We start from the raw sequence: 17,843 nt of genomic DNA on the forward strand, positions 1-17,843 counted from the left end.
AAGAGTATTTTTTACTCTTATGCCCATTCCATGTTTTTTGTTTTTGTTTTTTGGTCTAGTGAACTTTATTGATGGTATTCAAGAAAGCAGGGCTTCCTAAGCCCCTCCTTTATTCTGGGGCTCTGGGATGGAAACTGTGAGGGAGATGACCAGTGTGGGAGTTGTTGGACAAGGACTGCTCAGCAGCCAGAGCCTTTCTCTTGCTGAAGTCCTTGCTGGGGGTGGATGTCCAGGGTGGGTCTCTTACTCCTTGGACGCCATGTAGGCCATGAGGTCCACCACCCTGTTGCTGTAGCTGAATTCATTGTCATACCAGGAGATGAGCTTTACAAAGTTGTCTTTGAGAGCAATGCCAGCCCCAGCATCAAAGGTGGAAGAGTGGGAGCCATTGTTGAAGTCGCAAGAGACAACCTGGTCCTCTGTGTAGCCCAGGATGCCCTTCAGTGGGCCATCAGACGCCTGCTTCACCACCTTCTTGATGTCTTCATACTTGGCAGCTTTCTCCAGGTGACATGTCAGATCCACGACAGACACATTGGGGGTAGGAACACGGAAGGCCATGGCAGTGAGCTTCCCGTTCAGTGCTGGGATGACCTTGCCCACAGCCTTGGCAGCACCAGTGGATGCAGGGATGATGTTCTGCGCAGCCCCACGCCATCACGTCACAGCTTCCCTGATGGGCCATCCATAGTCTTCTGGGTGGCAGTGATGACATGGACTGTGGTCATGAATCATTCCACAATGCCAAAATTGTCATGGATGACCTTGGCCAGGGGGGCTAAGCAGTTGGTGATGCAGGATGCATTGCTGACAATCTTGAGGGAGTTGCCATACTTGTCATGGTTCACACCCATCACAAACATGGGAACATCAGCAGAAGGTGCGGAGATGACCCTCTTGGCTCCACCCTTCAAGTGGGCCCCAGCCTTCTCCATGGTGGTGAAGACGCCAGTAGACTCCACAACATCCTCGGCGCCAGCATCAGCCCATTTGATGTTGGTGGGATCTCGCTCCTGGAAGATGGTGATGGCCTTCCCATTGATAACAAGCTTCCCATTCTCAGCCTTGACTGTGCCTTTGAACTTACCATGGGTAGAGTCATACTGGAACATGTAGACCATGTAGTTGAGGTCAATGAAGGGGCCAATAATGGCAACAATGTCCACTTTGCCAGAATTGAAGGCAGCCCTGGTAACCAGGCGTCCAATACGGCCAAATCCGTTCACTCTGACCTTCACCATTGTGTCTCAGGAACAAGGCTGGCACTGCATGAAGAGATGTGGCTGTGTCTAGAACAGGGAAGAACAGAGAGCCCCATTCTGTGTTTTATTCACAAAAACTATTCCTTTTCATTTACTATTTCTATGATTTGCTAAGAGGAAGGTTGTAAGCTCTGCATTGGATTTCACACTATCTGGCGACAAACATGATTGCCCCAAGTAGGGGAGGGATACAACTGTTGCTTAATGTGCAAGTTGTGCTGCTGCTGAACAATGCATGGGGCAGCCCTTCTACCATACCAGAGAACCAATCATGCAACCGGATACCATTAGTGCTCAAGTGATGGAACCGTGTACTCCGACAGTGGCTTCCCCATTTCTCTGCTCAGATATTACTACTAGAAGTTTCTTAGCTTCTCCAAGACTACACATACAATCCTAAATGCAGTTGCTGTGTTTGCCTCAGGGCACAGACTAGCTATGGCTTGTCTTACTCAATTAGCATTGTGTCTGGTTTCCACCGAATCACGCTTGCCACTTCCTAAGCTCTCAATAAACGTGCGCAGTAAGAGTGGAATGGATGCATGCTTATGTTCATCAGCGTTATCACTTGTAATTAGTTCAGCTTTCATAAGAATTTCACAGCTGTTTACCCTGGCACTCACTGGGTGTGTGTACTGAGAGTTCAAAATGGAAGAACACATGCTCCCTACAGGAGGAGGTTCAGCCTTGCTGTGAGGCTTGCATGTGAAATGTCCCCACATAGGATTACAGGTTTGAACACATGGTCCCCATGTCATAGCGTTGTTTAGAAAAAAAATTGGAGCCTTTGAGGTGGGGACTACCTACAGAAAATGGGTCACCAGGAGTGAGCGTTGGGGCCTGAAGGCCAGCTTTCATCCCTGTGCTCGCTCTGTTTCCTGACTGAAGCTACAATGGGAACAGCTGCTTCAAGGTCCTGCCATCTTAACTTCTCCTCCAGGATGGAATGAGGTGACTGTCAGGCAAAATAAACCCATTTCTCCATTAATTTGCTTTTGCTTTTGTTGGGTATTTTATTACACTAACAGAAAAAAAAAACAACGAAGAAAATCTTCATTTTGAAACATCAGTGAAACCTTGCTTAAAAGATCAGCACAGCTTCTCATGGGTAACTGCCACCTCACTCACATGGATTTACACAGTTCACTTTAGAATTTGTCTGACACTGGTGCTGTGCTTTGAGTTTACTGAAAGAAGAACTGTCATTTCTGATGCAAACAGAAGAACCCAGTCTTTCCCAGCAAATGACAATCCACAATAACTAGTGGTCTCAGTTATCCTGCAAAATGAAAACTTCACCAGACAAACTCTGCTGCTCTCACCGTAATTGTCACGAGCATCCCCACAAAGTGCTGGTAAACAGCTGACACATAATAGCCACAAGGACTGAAAGCCTAGTGCGCATTAAGACTGGCTCCCCATGTCTCAGGTGCTCACACACATTTCAAATTAAGAAAGGTCTTTTTCTTAGCCACTTATAAACATAGTTCACAGTTACATTGAATAAAGTCACAGGCTGTTATTTAGAAACATAAAACAGGCACATGGACAAATTCACAGCGGGGCGACAATTTTCTCTTTCTTTTAACCTCTTTCAAATGCCCACTCACTGCTCCTTAAATTACACTTTGGAGAAAGTGAAGGTTGTACAGTTAACACACTGTGTCTCAGAGCCGCCGTGCTGTCTGTCAGGAGCAAAGTGGTGAACCACACACAGCCACCGCCGCCTCCTGGCTTGCTTTTTTGCCATCACTGGACAGGCGAGGGGCTCTGCACTCATTGAGAACCCAGGGGAGTGTGGGAGAGCAATTTGTTTTTCTGACCGTATGAAAAAAATTTTCCAAAACATCTGTGACCACCTCCTATAGCAGAATTCCTGGAGCTTGTGAAGTAGGACTCAAACCCAGTCCCTTCAAGACTCTTTTCCCCTACTTTTATGTTTCAATGAATGGGAATGGATTAAACAGAGCCTTTCTTCCCATTAGGCTATCATTGGATCCTATCACAGATCATCTATTAATGTTTCCAGCTTCAGACAGAAAACTATATATACTACATGTGTTTGTCTGTACCATTCTGCAGATGAAACATCTGCATGTTACACTCATGATCCATTACTCTCTAGAAGGTAGTAACTCTTATTATCAAAAAAAGTTGGTTCTTTTGTCAAGATAGCTTATCCTCTCTGCAGTTTAAGGCGTAAGTGTAATCCTACACACTGACATTATCAAGTGACCTTCTCTTAATTACTATCATGCTTTAGCAATCTGGTTGTTCACAGAAGATCTGATACAGTGCTGTATTTACCAATCTGAACTTTTCATCTCACTCTATACAGAAAATAAAAGTGGACAGCCCCAGCAGCCAGGGCTGAAAAGGTACATCAGTAGAATGAGAATTCAACCTCACTCATTCTATCTCTTCCTCTTGGAGAAAGGAATTCCGTCTCTTATTTTAATAGGCAAAATAGTACTGCATTTCTCATTTCCTGAGGTAATTTTTGAAATGTTGCTAAATATTTCATGTATCTAAAATTATGCAGAGATTATGGTGTTCAAGGCTGAGGGAGACAGGTGATAAATTCCTTGGCGTTTCTGTGGGATTTCTACCTAATAATGTATTTGTGGGTAAAAATAACAATTTAGAATAGTGACCTGTTACAGTTAGTCACATCGATATAAAGTTAATAAAGACTCTTTAATCTTGGGAATTCAAGTCATCTACTGGGAGTTGGAAAGGAGTGTATTGAATCTGCTTGTGAGATGTAAATGAGATACGGAGGTCATGTAATCCTGTATCTGGTCCTGCTAACCAGATGATGGGAAACATGAAAAATGAGACCACAGGAGCAAGATCCCAGAATTCTGGCCATGGTGTACACCATAAATTGAGATGTATGAATGCTAAAACTCTCTTTAAATTCCTGTGACTGTTTTTAATCCAACTAGTTATTCTTTAATCAATCTAGTTTCTTATTAGTATCTTGACGTCTTGCCCATGGCACATGAGCAGTAACTTCCAGACTGACTTCTAATTCCCCAGAAGTAAGACTAACATGTGTGAAGTTTTACATGATTATTTCAGAAGTATATTATGAATGGAAAGGAGACCTAACAAAGATGACCTTAAGAATACCTAAGGTAGATGCATCACATTTTTTACAATAGGCAGAAAACAGCAATGAGCTATCTTTTTCTTTTCATTAATCTTCCACTCACTCATGCATTTATCAAACAAACCAGTGGCTACACTTCAGATCTGCTTCTTTCTTTCAATCTAACTTGGGACAAATCATTTACCAAATTTTAAAGTCAGTTTTTCGTTAAATTAGAAATATAACTAGTACCTAAATATGATGTGGGTGATATGGAAAGAACAAAAATGCATATAAACATTTAGCACATTAGAAGATTTCACAGTAATTTCTCAGTAAATATCTAGACATTTAACGGAAGAGTGACAATTACTTAATAAAGCACCTTTTATTATAAGTATTGTGCTATGCTAAGTATCCAGGACACAATTGTGGGTAAGGTCAACTGTAGTTATTTTCCATTCTGAGGGACTTTATGTCAACAGCAAAAGCAGGCATGGAATAAAGGGATACACAACTTACTATAGTGGTACTAGGTCAAAGAAAGATGGGTATGATGCTTTTGGTCTTAGAAGAGTCAAGAAAAATTCTATAAATGAAGGTAGAACTCTCAGCTACTCCCTTGACAAATCTGAAGGTGAATTACTGCCTACCCATTTTTCTTAAGGACCTCTTTTCCAACAGGTTTCTTCCTAGTGTCTTCCCCCTTCTGTTTCTACAGTACCTGGTGCTTGTCTCATTGTGACACAGTGAGCCCTCATTCCCTTCAAAGTCCCATGATGCTGAGGCCAAGAAGTTATTCTTTATCATGGTTTTATTCCCAATATCTTACAGTGTAAGATGTACACCAAACAGTATGTATTCAGTGACAGAAGGAAGTGTCTGTCTACTTTCTGGAATGGCTCTTTTCCATATATTTTGCATGTCCTACAATGTCTAATTTTTTGGTAGTCTGCTCCATATGTTCTTATGTAGATGTATCTGTATATGTTGCAAATGTTATACTTCTTTACAAAATAGCCTTGTATTCAGAATAAACTTATCAGCTTGTCTGAAAGACCAACTGTGTGGATATAGTATCCTTTGTTTCTTGTATATTCTTAATAACTTATGTGTAATAGGGTGGGAAAATAAATAATTGCTATTGGGTAGGCCACTTGGTTTTTTTATGTTGTTAAATTTTTCATAGGAGTTCAGATCAGAAAGCAGGTCTACTTTGAAATAAACGAGAATTTACAGGGAAGACAGTGGGTTAGGTATTTAATTCATGAGCTAGAGCTAGGTTTTAGGGTGAAGAGCCGTAATAGCTGATTGGCATGGATTTGGATAGACATGGCCAGCAGTCAGTGTGGTGATTTTTATTCTCAGACTGTTGGCTGTCAAATTAGTCTCCCTCCAGTAATGATCCCCAAGTTATCTTTGGTTAATGAACTGAGAGGAGCTGCAGGTATCTCTGTCCATTAACTGTCTCCCCCTGTAGCTCTCTGAGCTCGCAGAATTTCTCTTGTCCCAGAATCCGATGGCAGCCATCACAGGGGCCTGCTGTGAGGCCGATTACAGTGAGACAAATCTCTGTGAGGAAAGTTCTCATTTGAGAGCCCTTGCCTGAGTCAACCAGCACATGCTTTAGGTTTTAATTAAAGACAGAACCAATTTTAGGAAAATGTTGGTCACTCCTGGCCAGGAAGATAGCTGTCTACTCTGTGTAGCTGCAGTTATGGGTTCATCTCTAGTTGTACAGTGAGGTGCTAAAGGCAATGCATTATCAAGACTCAGGGAAGGAAATGACACTCCAGTTCTCTTGAAAAATTTAATAGCCTAGAATTAACAAATTAAAGGAAACACATAGATAATTTTAAGTCTATTTCCTAACCAGACATACCCAGATATCAAAATGCAGGTTCATGTAGGAGATACTACAAATTATCAATATAAATTTTCTTTTTAACTTAAAGTTTTACTTATTACTATTGTATTTTAGATGTGCATTCGAGGTGTGCCATGGTGTATGCATAGACAGCATGGATTTGCTCCTCTTCTTCTTTCTTTAATGGGTGCTCGAAGACAAGCTAATTAATGTTCTCATGATTCTGCACCAAATGCTATACATAGTGAGTCCCCTTTGGGAGACTTTCTTTTAAACTTGTTTATTGCCCAAAGATTCAAGTTGAGGCTAGCCAGTGATGGCACACGCCTTTAATCCTAGCACTTGGCAGAGAGAGGCAGATGGATCTCTTTGTGTTTGAGGCCAGCCTACAAAGCAAGTTCCAGGACAGCTATGACTGAAACAGAGAAACACTCTCTTGAAAAGACAAAAAAAAAAAAAGGAAACAAAAACAAATGAAAGTAATACATGCTAAAATCTATAAATATAAAAGAAAAAGAATATTTCTGAAGTCTAACCCTTTCAGACTGTATACCTCTGCAATAGGTGTTTATGTATTGTACTATTTTAACTTTAAAACCCAGCATACCTGCGGTAACAGATGCTTCATGAATATAATTTAATTCTTAGGTTTCCCTCTTTCCCCCAAGACCTAGAAAACTGTTGTTTTCAGTCAAAATGTTGTTGAACTAATGTTTACTTATAACTGTATCATAAGCAATGTAAGATTTACATGAAAACAAAATGCCATGTCAAGTATGACATAATTTTTCAAGGGACATATATCAGTTCCAAATTTTTCTGAAATGTTTCTTCTGAATGAATTTTTTTTTCATCATTTTGAACAGTTTCTATTCTGTGGCTCACAGAGTTTGGTTCATTTTTATGACTGATTTAACTTCTCTTTAGTGGTGAAATATATTCTGGCCTGGAGCCTTCTATCTGGAATTGGCTTCATTCATAAGCACCCTCAGGGCATTCTGAGCATTTAAAGAATGCTGGCTTGGAGATCACAGGACTTTTGTAAAAGCACACAGTCAAGGAGCAGTAGCAACGATTTCCTCCACAACGTGCAAGGATTACACCACTTGAAATCACCGTGGATCCCAGAGAATTCATAGCACAGCTATCTTTCATTGACTCATGTATTCTAACTCCTACACAATCTACATCACTTTCACTAGCCATAGAAATAATAATGCCATCCCTAATTCCAATGGACTTCCTCATTTCCAAAGATGAACTGAAATTAGTTCTTCAAAGAACTGCACCCTTTCATCAATATCCTACTTTGTAATCACAAAACCAAATGGACATAATTAGGCTGCAGGTCAGAAGATTTGGATCATAACTTCATCATAGTGCTGATTAGTATTAATTGCCAGCTCCACACCCAGAATAGAGCTCTATTGTCATTTTTTAAAATTTTTATCTTTAAAATAAATTTAAAACAGAAACAAGGTTGCTTCACATGTCAATCCCAGGTCCCTCTACCTTTCCCTCCCCTCCTCCCATGCCCTCCCCCTAACCCCCCCAATACCCATACCCCTTCATTTCCCCAGGGAGGATGAGGCCCTCCATGGGGGTATCCATAGTCTGTCATTTCATCCAGGGCAGAGCCTAGACTCTCCCCAAAGAGTCCAGGCTGAGGGTGCATCTCTCCTTGTTGGATCGGCACCGAAAGTCCATTTGTATGCCAGAGATAAATTACCCAAGGTCCAATAGATTGCCTAGGCCTTCTCACTGACACCCACATTCAGGGGGTCTTGATCAGTCCCATTCTGGATTCCCAGCCATCAGTCTTGGATTCAAGAGGTAACCCTTGCCAGGTCAGCTATTTCTGGGGATTAAATCAGCCCAGTCTTTATCTCTTTGGTCCTCAGCCTCTCTGTCACTAGTTTCCTTGAGTTCAGCTCAGTGGTTAGCTGTGGGAGTCTGCCTCTGCTTCCATCAGCCATTGGATGAAGGTTCTGTTTCCCATACTCTCTGGCTGTGGGATTGTAGGCTGGCACTCCCCAGATCTATGTCTAAAATCCACATATGAAAAAATATATGCCATGTTTGTCTTTTTGTGACTGAGTTATCTCACTCAGGATGGTTTCATCTAGTGCCATCATCCATTTGCCTGCAAATTTCAGGATTCCATTTTTTTTTCTGCTGAACAGTACTTCATTGTGTAAATGTACCACATTTTCTCTATCCACTCTTCAGTTGAAGGGCATCTAGGTTGCTTCCAAGTTCTGGCTATTGCAAATAATTCTGCTATGAACATAGTGGAACAGATGTCCTTGTTGTATAAATGTGCATCTTTTGAATATATGCCTAAGAGTGGAATTGCTGGGTATTGTGGTAGGCTTATTCCAATTTTTCTATGGAATCTCCATACTGATTTCCAACGTGGCTATATGAGTTGGCACTCCCACCAGCAGTGGAGGAGTGTTCCCCTTTCTCCACAACCTCTCCAGAATAAACTGTTGCTGGTGTTTTTGGTTTTAGCCATTCTGACAGGAGTAAGATATTATCTCAGAGTTGTTTTGATTTGTAATTCCCAGATGGCTAGGGGTGTTGAACACTTTCTTAAGTGCCTCTCAGCCATATTAGACTCCTCTGTTAAGAATTCTCTATGTAATACTGTAGCCCATTTTTTATTTGGATCCTTTGGTGTTTTGGAGACTTGCTCTATTCTCATTATTATTATTGTTGTTGTTGTTATATTTAACATTTTCTTCAAGGATTCCAATGCATAGAGACACAGAGAAATTAAGTTTCACTGAAATTACTGATACCTGCGATTGTTTTACTTGGGCTTCAGAGGATTTGTAATTCACAAAGTTTCTAATAATCAAGAGTGCTGCCTAGATTAAGAGTATAGTCAAGGATTATCGCTTTTGGTTATAATATTCCCAACATTTCTACCCGTAGTATCTAGTATGTACTGTAGAATTAGCCTTCATTATAGGTTAATTAAATGCATGATTAAATGGCATAAATCTATGAGGTATAAGATATGTCTCCTATCAACTTACCTCAAAAGAATGAGAATAGAGAAGACATCCTTGGGCTAAATTTACTGACATGTTGTTAACCAGTTCTATGTATTTCTGACTAATGACTAATTAGCAGAGTTGAATTTTCCCCAAATTGTTGAAAATCACTTCAAAATTTAAATATTTAAATATATGCATACTTATTTCCAAACAGGCAGGTCATGAATTTTTGTATTCTATTTAAAATATTTTCAAGGAAGAAGATTCAGTGAGTTTCTTCAAAAAATAACTCTAATATCTGAACAGCTTATCTGATTACTACTTTCCCTTGAAGCTATTTCTCCTTGTTCTGTCCTTGGCAGTAATAGGAAAAGAGGTAATAACCACTATCTACACATTCAAAGACTTTTCAAGGTAAATTATAGAAGACACAATTTCCACTTGCGAAGAGCATACAATCTACCAAAGGAAAAGAACAAATGCATTAGCTATGCTTGAGTGAGAGAGAGCTATTTGGGGTAAGGCTTATTAAATGATTCCTTATATATGGCAGCACTCTGGGACAAGATCATTATTTTTCAGTAAAGCAACAATACAACTCAGTCTTGTATAGGACAGAAGATGTCTCAGGTGTCCTAGTTAATAATTGAGAGGACTAGGACATGAAATTATTTGAGATCCAGTGTTGGGAAACTAAAACTTCTATCTTGTTTAAGCCACATAAATATGGTCTCTCCTAGAGCATCTCAGGCTACATCCAACTAAGTCATACATATAATATCAATTTGACTATATGCATATGTACATTTATTGACATATCTGTAGGTAAACACATATTTGATTGAGAGAAAAACTGACATTGAATTACAGAATATGTAATTGTGAAAGTGTCTAAGAGTATTTTACAAGCAGCCATACCTAGTATAATTAATCCTCCCCATTTTTTGATTATTTCTTGATGTAAAGTAAGCTGTGGTAGTATAGAATGCGCATATATTTGAGGTTACCACTGTTAGCTCACAAAATGTATACTAAATGGGTTGAGCTCCTACCTTCATTTCTTAGGTCAAACTTACAAGTTGGGACATTAGTCTTAATTGGGTAGCAACAAAGTCATAAACCATGCCAAAAATTCCACATCAGCCTCACAGGAAGTGAAATGGGTAGTAATATACTAGAAATAATGGTGTAAGAACACACAGGACATTCCTTTAAGGAAATGGGAAATTAGCATTGGCAAACTGAAATCCCAAACTATTGGTAGAGATAATTACAACATGGTCAAACCTAAAACTTTTCCAAACAGCAGCTAAGGAACCTTCAAGGAAAGGCCACATTGCAACAAAATTTAAAAGACAGTGCTACATAGGAGTGTTACTTAAGCTACTCAGATGTCTTAGTACTGAGGAGAGAGAAGTAAGTGGAGTCTGAGGCCAACCACTAAGCCTCAATTTAAATTAGACTGGGTTTGACATTGAGCTTGGACTTTGTTTGGGGATGGTTCACATCTGGTCAGAGCACAAGTCTGTCTAAAGCGGGAGGAGTGAATACTTGGCTCTATGGCAGTGCACTGAAATAGGAACAGCCTGACCACATTCCCAGCACAGCCAGAGCTGATATCCAATCTTGTCATATTCATTAGTTTCAATCTTTCTTCTTCTAGATAAGATCTAATAAGGGATTTGAATTTTCCATCTTCTCCTCCCTTTAGCAGACTTCTGATGGGGCTATTAATGAGTGTGAAATGGCCAGAGGGCAGGCAGCCTTAGAGAACAATAGATGAAACAGATGGCAAAACGAATCCACAAACTGGATAAGGCCATTTAATATCCACTCATCATCATGATTAAACATTCGGGAGGTAGATTTTCTGCACATTAACTTGACAGTACAATCAGAGTCACAGGCTTTGTGCAGTTCAGTTAAAACACATGTGGAGTATGGAGCTTGGACTAACTCAGCAGTTCTTAAACCTGTTCAGAGCAGTCCGTGAACCCTTGCATTGACATTTAAAGCTACCTAACCAATAAGATGCAGGTGCAGGACTCTCCTATAACAACAACAAAAAAACACAGTACATTCTTGATGCATATATTTCTACAGTAATAATACAATCATATTAATTTTTGTCACAAAAGACCATTTAACTCCTTGTTTTTCTTTTGTTTTGTAGATATCTATGACTAGTTTTTGTTTTGTGTTCACTATGAAAATGCAAAAGTAGATTCTATGGTTCCAATGCTTTTTCAGCCAACAATAACTTAACTGTAACTGCAGACACAAACAATAAAAAGAGTCCAAATGATTCCCTAATTTTTTTTATTTTTTTGGTTTTTTATGAGACAGGGTTTCTCTGCATTGTTTTGGAGGCTGTCAGTCCAGCCTGGCCTTGAACTCACAGAGATCCGCCTGCCACTGCCTCCCGAGTGCTGGGAATAAAGGCGTGCGCCACCACCGCCTGGCGGATTCCCTAATTTAAATTAGAAACAAGATCAGGCTGGCAAAACCCACAGAAACAGCTGACCTAAACAAGGGGGAACACATGGACCCCAGACTGATGACTGAAGGGCCAGCATGGGACTGATCCAGACATTCCTCCCACCGAACCAGGGTGACAGTGAGGAGGCCTTGGCAATCTGGGGGACCTTAGAGAGTAGAGCAGTATTTATTCCAGACATACAGATGGACTCTGGGAACACATACCACGTGGAGGGATGCTCTCTCAGCCTGGGCACATGGGAAAGAACATTCATTCCCAGGATGGTGTGACAGACTCTGAAAATCCCTCATGGAAGCCCTTGCCCTCCCTGGGGAGCAGAGGGGATATAGTAGGAGTGAGGAGTTGGGAGGATTGGGGGAGTGGGAGAGGAGGGGAGGGAGAAGGAACTGAAAGTGACATGCGTAAAAAGTTAAATAAAAAAATATGGAGAAAAAAAAAAGAAACAATTTTGCTTCACATGTCAATCCCAACTCCCTCTTCCTTTCCTATTCCTCCATCCCCTACCAAACCCCCAAACCCTCCACCCTATTCCCCCTCTGCTTCCCAGGGAGGGTGAGACCCTACATGGGGGATCTCCAAAGTCTGTTATATTATCCTGGGCAGGGCCTAGGCCCTCCCCCATGTTTCCAGGCTGAGAGAGCATCCCTCCAGGGGGAATGCGCTGCCAAACTCCATTCTTATGCCAGGGATAAATACTGATCTACTACCCAAGGTCTCATATATTGCTGAGGCCTCCTCACTGACACCCACATTCAAGGGGTCTGGATCAGTCTCATACTGGCCTTTCAGTCATCAGTCTGGCTTCCATAAGCTCCCCTTTGTTCAGGTCAACTGTTTCTATGGGTTTTACCAGCCAGGTCTTGACCCTTTTGCTCATCACTCCTCCCTCTCTGCAACTGAGTTCCAGGAAATCAGTTCAGTGTTTAGCTGTGGGTGTCTGCTCTGCTTCCATCAGCCACTGGATGAGGCTCTAGGATGGCATATAAGGTAGTCATCAATCTCGTTATCAGAGGAGAGCATTTGAGGCAGCCTCTCCACTGTTGCTTAGATTGCCAGTTGATGTCATCCTTGTAGGTCTCTGAAAATCTCACTAGTGACAGATCTCTTCTCAAATGTATAATGCTTCCCTCTATTATGGTGTCTGTCATCCTGCTCTCCCCTATTCTTCCCCTGATTCAACTTTCCTGCTTCCCTATGTCCTCCTCTCCTCTCTTCTCCTCCTGCTCTCTTTCTCCCAGCTCTCTCTCTCCGCCCCCCATATTCCCAATCTGCTCAGGAGATCCTGTCCCAATTCCCTTCTGCCTGTCTACCTGTCTATTTTTGTGCCAGTACCAAGCTGTTTTCATTACTATAGCTCTGTAGTAGAGCTTGAAGTCAGGGATGGTGATACCTTCTGAAGTTCCTTTATTGTATTGTGTTGTTTTGGCTATGCTGGGTCTTTTGTTTTTCCATATAAAGTTGAGAATTGTCCTTTCAAGGTCTGTGAATAATTGTGCTGAAATTTTGATAGGGATTGCATTGAATCTGTAGATTGCTTTTGGTAAGATTACCATTTTTAACATGTTGATCCTATCCAAGAGCATGGGAGTACTTTCCATTTTCTGACATCTTTAATTTCTTACTTTAAAGACTCAAAGTTCTTGTCATCTGGGTTTTACACCTGTTTGGTGAGAGTTTCCCTAAGGTATTTTATGTTGTTTGTGGCTATTGTAAAGGGTGATGTTTCTCTGATTTCTTTCTCAGCCCATTTATTGTCTAAATGTAGTAGGGCTACTGATTTTAGAGGAATCCCCTTAAGTTTCTCTCCATTTAGTTTGATGTTGCTGTTGGTTTGCTGTATATTGCCTTTAACATGTTTAGGCATGTTCCTGTTAACCCTTTTTCATGTTGTTCTCTTCTAAATATGTGGATCTTGGTTTTATTGATTGGTCTACTTACTCAGTTATGCTATTGATGCTTTCCTTTGTGTTCTTCACTCCACTTATGGCATTTTGCAGCTTTAGGATTTTTATTTCACTTTTATTATAAATGCAATCTGTATTAATTTTCTTATTATTCTGACATCATTTTGTTTACCTTGTTGAACTGATGCTCTCTTTCTAAAGTTTAGGCAGGTTCCTTATAATCATTTCTACTTCTTTGTCAGGTGTTTTATGTAACTTCAAGTCTTTAGCTTGATTCATTGGTGCTTTAAGATGACACTTAGGTCTTTGACAGTCTGTGTGCTGCTCTGTGTCCTTATTGAAGTGGGTATACACTCCAGTCTTAACAGTCTTGCTTTGTGTAGGTAAGTCCATTTATAGTTATTATGCTTTGAAATTCTGGGTAGATGGTCTAAGCTGATCTCTAAATCCAGGCCACTATGGTCAACACGAGACACTTCGTGTGTTTCAAATGTTGGTTGCTGAAGCTCTTCATTACTATGGTAGAATCATGCCCCATTTTGTCAGGATTAGATTTGGGGCAGAATCAAGTCCCAATTTGTCAGGATTAAATTTGTAACAGTTTGAGTTGATGAAGAAGTCTGTGATGTTGAGTTGAAACCAAAGCTAGTGTGTTCACATTAGCAGCTAAACAAATAAACGTTAAAATGGACTAAAGTGCCTTGAAGATCAAAGTGTTAATAAGAACTGCAATTATTCATCTACTGAAAGAAAAGAGTGATAACTCTCCATGATATTGGCCTATGCAATGAAGTTTTAGGAATTACCCCAAGGACACATGCATTAAAAGCAAAAAGAAACATTTGTATTATATCAAACTAGGAAGCTTTTGCTCAACGGAAGGATCCATCAATCCTCAGATTGAAGAAACAACCTGTGTAAAGGCAAAGAATGTTTAAAACCACACAGTTGACAGAGGTTAATAGTGAATTATACAAGGTCAAACAACTCATCAGCAAGAAAACAAACTAAATTAATATTAGACAAAGAAATACATGTATTTGTCAAAAGAAGTCACACAAATGGCTACAGTATATTAAAAAATATCCAAAGACATTAATCATCATGAAAATACAAACTAAAGCCCTAGTGAGAAAACACATTCTTTGGGGTAACTAATGTCAGAAGATGAATATTGAGAGGTATGGATAAGTAAAAGAAGAGGAAGGCAAAACCTTGCACACTTCTGGAGGGCATGAAAATCAGTAAAGTCATTACAGAAAACAGCATGGACATTCCTTTAAAAATTACAAGTATTTAATTATTACCAAGAATCACTGTTTCACTGAGTTTAACTATCACTTTTATTATATTTTTATGTTTTATATTATTTTATGTATGTGTGTGCTTACCTGCAAGTGTTTCTGTGTGTTACATTCACTTCTGGAGGCTATAAGAGAGAATCAGATCCCTTGAAAGCTTGTAAGGAACCAGGTGGGTACTGGGAATTGAATCTTGGCCCTCTGGAAGAGCATCCAGTGTTTTTAACCATTGAATCAACCCTTCAGCTCCTATTACCTACTGTCTTACTTAGGGTTTCTATTGCTGTTAAGAGATAAACCATGACCACAACAACTCTTTTAAGGAAAACATTTAATGGGTTGATTTACAGTTTCTGATGTATGATCCATTATCATCATGTTGGGACATGGTGATTTGCAGGCATACATGATTCTATAGCTCATAATCTTATATCTTGATTGGAAGTCAACAGGAAGTGAACTGTTTCACTGGCTTGAGCATATATGAATATCAAAGGCCGTCTCTGTAGTAACATATTTCCTCCAACAAGAGCAAACCTTTTCCAACAAGGCCAAACCTCCTAAAAATGCCATTCATTCCCTTTAAGAGCCATTTTCTTTCAAAGTACCACATTCCACTCTCTAGGTCACAAAGACTTGAAGCCATGTCATACTGCAAAAAAAGTACATTCAGTCAATCTCAAAAATATTTTAAAATCTTCAAAGTCTCTTCTAAAATTCTTGCAATTTCTTAAGTGTAATCCCCTTTAAAATCAAAATGAAACAGATAACATACTTCCAACATATAATGGCACAGGATATCCATTACCATTCCAATAAGCAGGGAAAGGAGCATGTTGAAGAAATACTGGTCCAAAACAAGACTTAAAACTGGCTGGGCAAACTCCAAACTCTCTATTTCCATACCTAATGTCAAAATGCTCTTCAGATCTCCAACTCCTTTGAGCTTTGTTGACTGCAACATGCTTCTTTCTTTTGGGTTGTTTCCACCCCGTTTTAGCAGTTTTCCTTGGCAGGTATCCCATGGATCTGGCAACATCTTAGGGTCTCCAAGGCAATCTAGGCTTCAACTTCACAGCTTCACACAATGGTCTCTCTAGGTTTCTATTCATGGACACCTCTGACATATGCCTGGCCTCAGCAGCTTTTCTTACACTCAAAGGGAAATTCCATAACCCTTCCTCTATCTTTGACAGTTAAGTAAAAACCACATAGACTGGGTGTAAAGTTCTTCTGCTTCACCAGCTTTCTCTTTTCCAAGGATTCTTTCACTGCCTAAGATTGACTGATCTGGAAGTTGTTCTGTAGTCCAGGTTGGCCTCGAACTTAGATCTGCCAGCTTCTGACTTCCAAATGTTGAGGTGAATGGCATGCACCAGCACATTGGGGCTCTCAGCTTTTCTATAGTTCCTTTTTACATGTTGGAAACTTAACTGCGTGAGATCTTGCCTTGAGATCACTACTCCCTTTGTTCCATTTTTAATCTATTTATCTCCTTATATACAGAATACCACTTTCTGTATTCTGTTACTTCTCAAACATTTGTGTTACTTTTAATTATGTATCTTCCTTAGAGTGGATGCTTGTAACCACATAACAGAGAATATACTAGGCTGTTTTGAGTTTTTCTCTGCCAATGGGATTCATCCAAAACTTCACTGCAACCTCATACAAAGTTTTCAGAGAAGTGCAAAATGCAGCCACATTTATCAACAAAATATCACAAAATCAGTCCCTAGGCCACATAGCAACAACATTATTCTACTCTGAGCTAGTCCTCTACATTTCAAATCGCTCTCAGCATCACTGTCTTTCATGCTTCTGCTTGTATGACCCACTAGGCAGTGCTTAAGACATTCTGCTGCTTTTCTATCTCAAATAACCTAAATCCAAAGTCCTCCAAATAAAAGTGTGGATAAGACCTTCAAAGCAATAGCCCAGTCCCTTGTAACAAATTTTGCATTAGTTTGGGTTTCTCTTGCTGGTAAGAGATGCCATTAACATGGCAACTATTACAAAAGAAAGACATCTAATTAGATGACTTACATTTTGAGAGGCTTAGTCCATTATCATCAAGGTGCAAGATGGTGGCATACAAGCAGACATAGTGCTGGAGCAAGAGCTGACAGTCCTTACATCTTGAGTCACAGACTACTGGGAGTGGTTTGAACACACATGAAACCACAAAGACTCCTCCCCAGTGACATACTAACTCTAACCAGGCCATGCTTACTCCAACAAAGTCAAACCTCCTAATAGTGCCACTGCACTTAATATGTTTAATATCTTATGCAAGATATATAGAACAGGCAATATATATAGAGAAAATATAGAGTGTGTTAGTGACTGCCAAGAGGTTATTGGGAAAATGATACTGTGGAATTCCTACTAAATATGAAGAGTTTCTCTCTGGAGTAATACAAATATTCATAAATCAGTAAGAGTAATTTCACAAAGTTGTACATATCTTTTAAAACACTGGAGTGTACAAAATGAAATTGTTAAAAGATGAATTTGATACTATGTAAATATCACATGAATTTAAAAATCAATCACCACTTGTGCTATATTGGATAAAAGCAAGTGCTATATTGGAAAGAAGTGAGAGAGAGTCCTGAGTGGATTTGTAGGAACAAATATACCTTCTGCAATGAAGCAGTGTATTGTCACTATCATAACAGAATTGTCTGCAAGGAAGAGTACATTAGTTAGACTGTCTTAAAAATGCACATGATGGTGAATAAAAAGTGTGAGCAGAAAATAAAATGGTACAACTTCTTCTGTGCCCTCCTCCAAGCTTTTCCTTATTCACATTATGATAAATAGCAGCTGGCTAATGTACTTTCTCAGTAGGCAAGAGCAAAACAACCTATATGAGATTTTTTTGCTTAATTTGAGGGTTTAAATTTG

General features: G+C 39.9%; 1 pseudogene; it reads right to left on the bottom strand.

Annotated features, from left to right (window-relative positions):
- Positions 1-230: 230 nt before the first annotated feature.
- Positions 231-1,250, bottom strand: LOC101843221 (annotated as a pseudogene).
- Between the last annotated feature and the right edge of the window lie 16,593 nt (positions 1,251-17,843).

The sequence above is a fragment of the Mesocricetus auratus genome, unplaced genomic scaffold (genome assembly GCF_017639785.1).
Source record: "Mesocricetus auratus isolate SY011 unplaced genomic scaffold, BCM_Maur_2.0 Super-Scaffold_100014, whole genome shotgun sequence".
Lineage (NCBI taxonomy): Eukaryota > Metazoa > Chordata > Mammalia > Rodentia > Cricetidae > Mesocricetus > Mesocricetus auratus.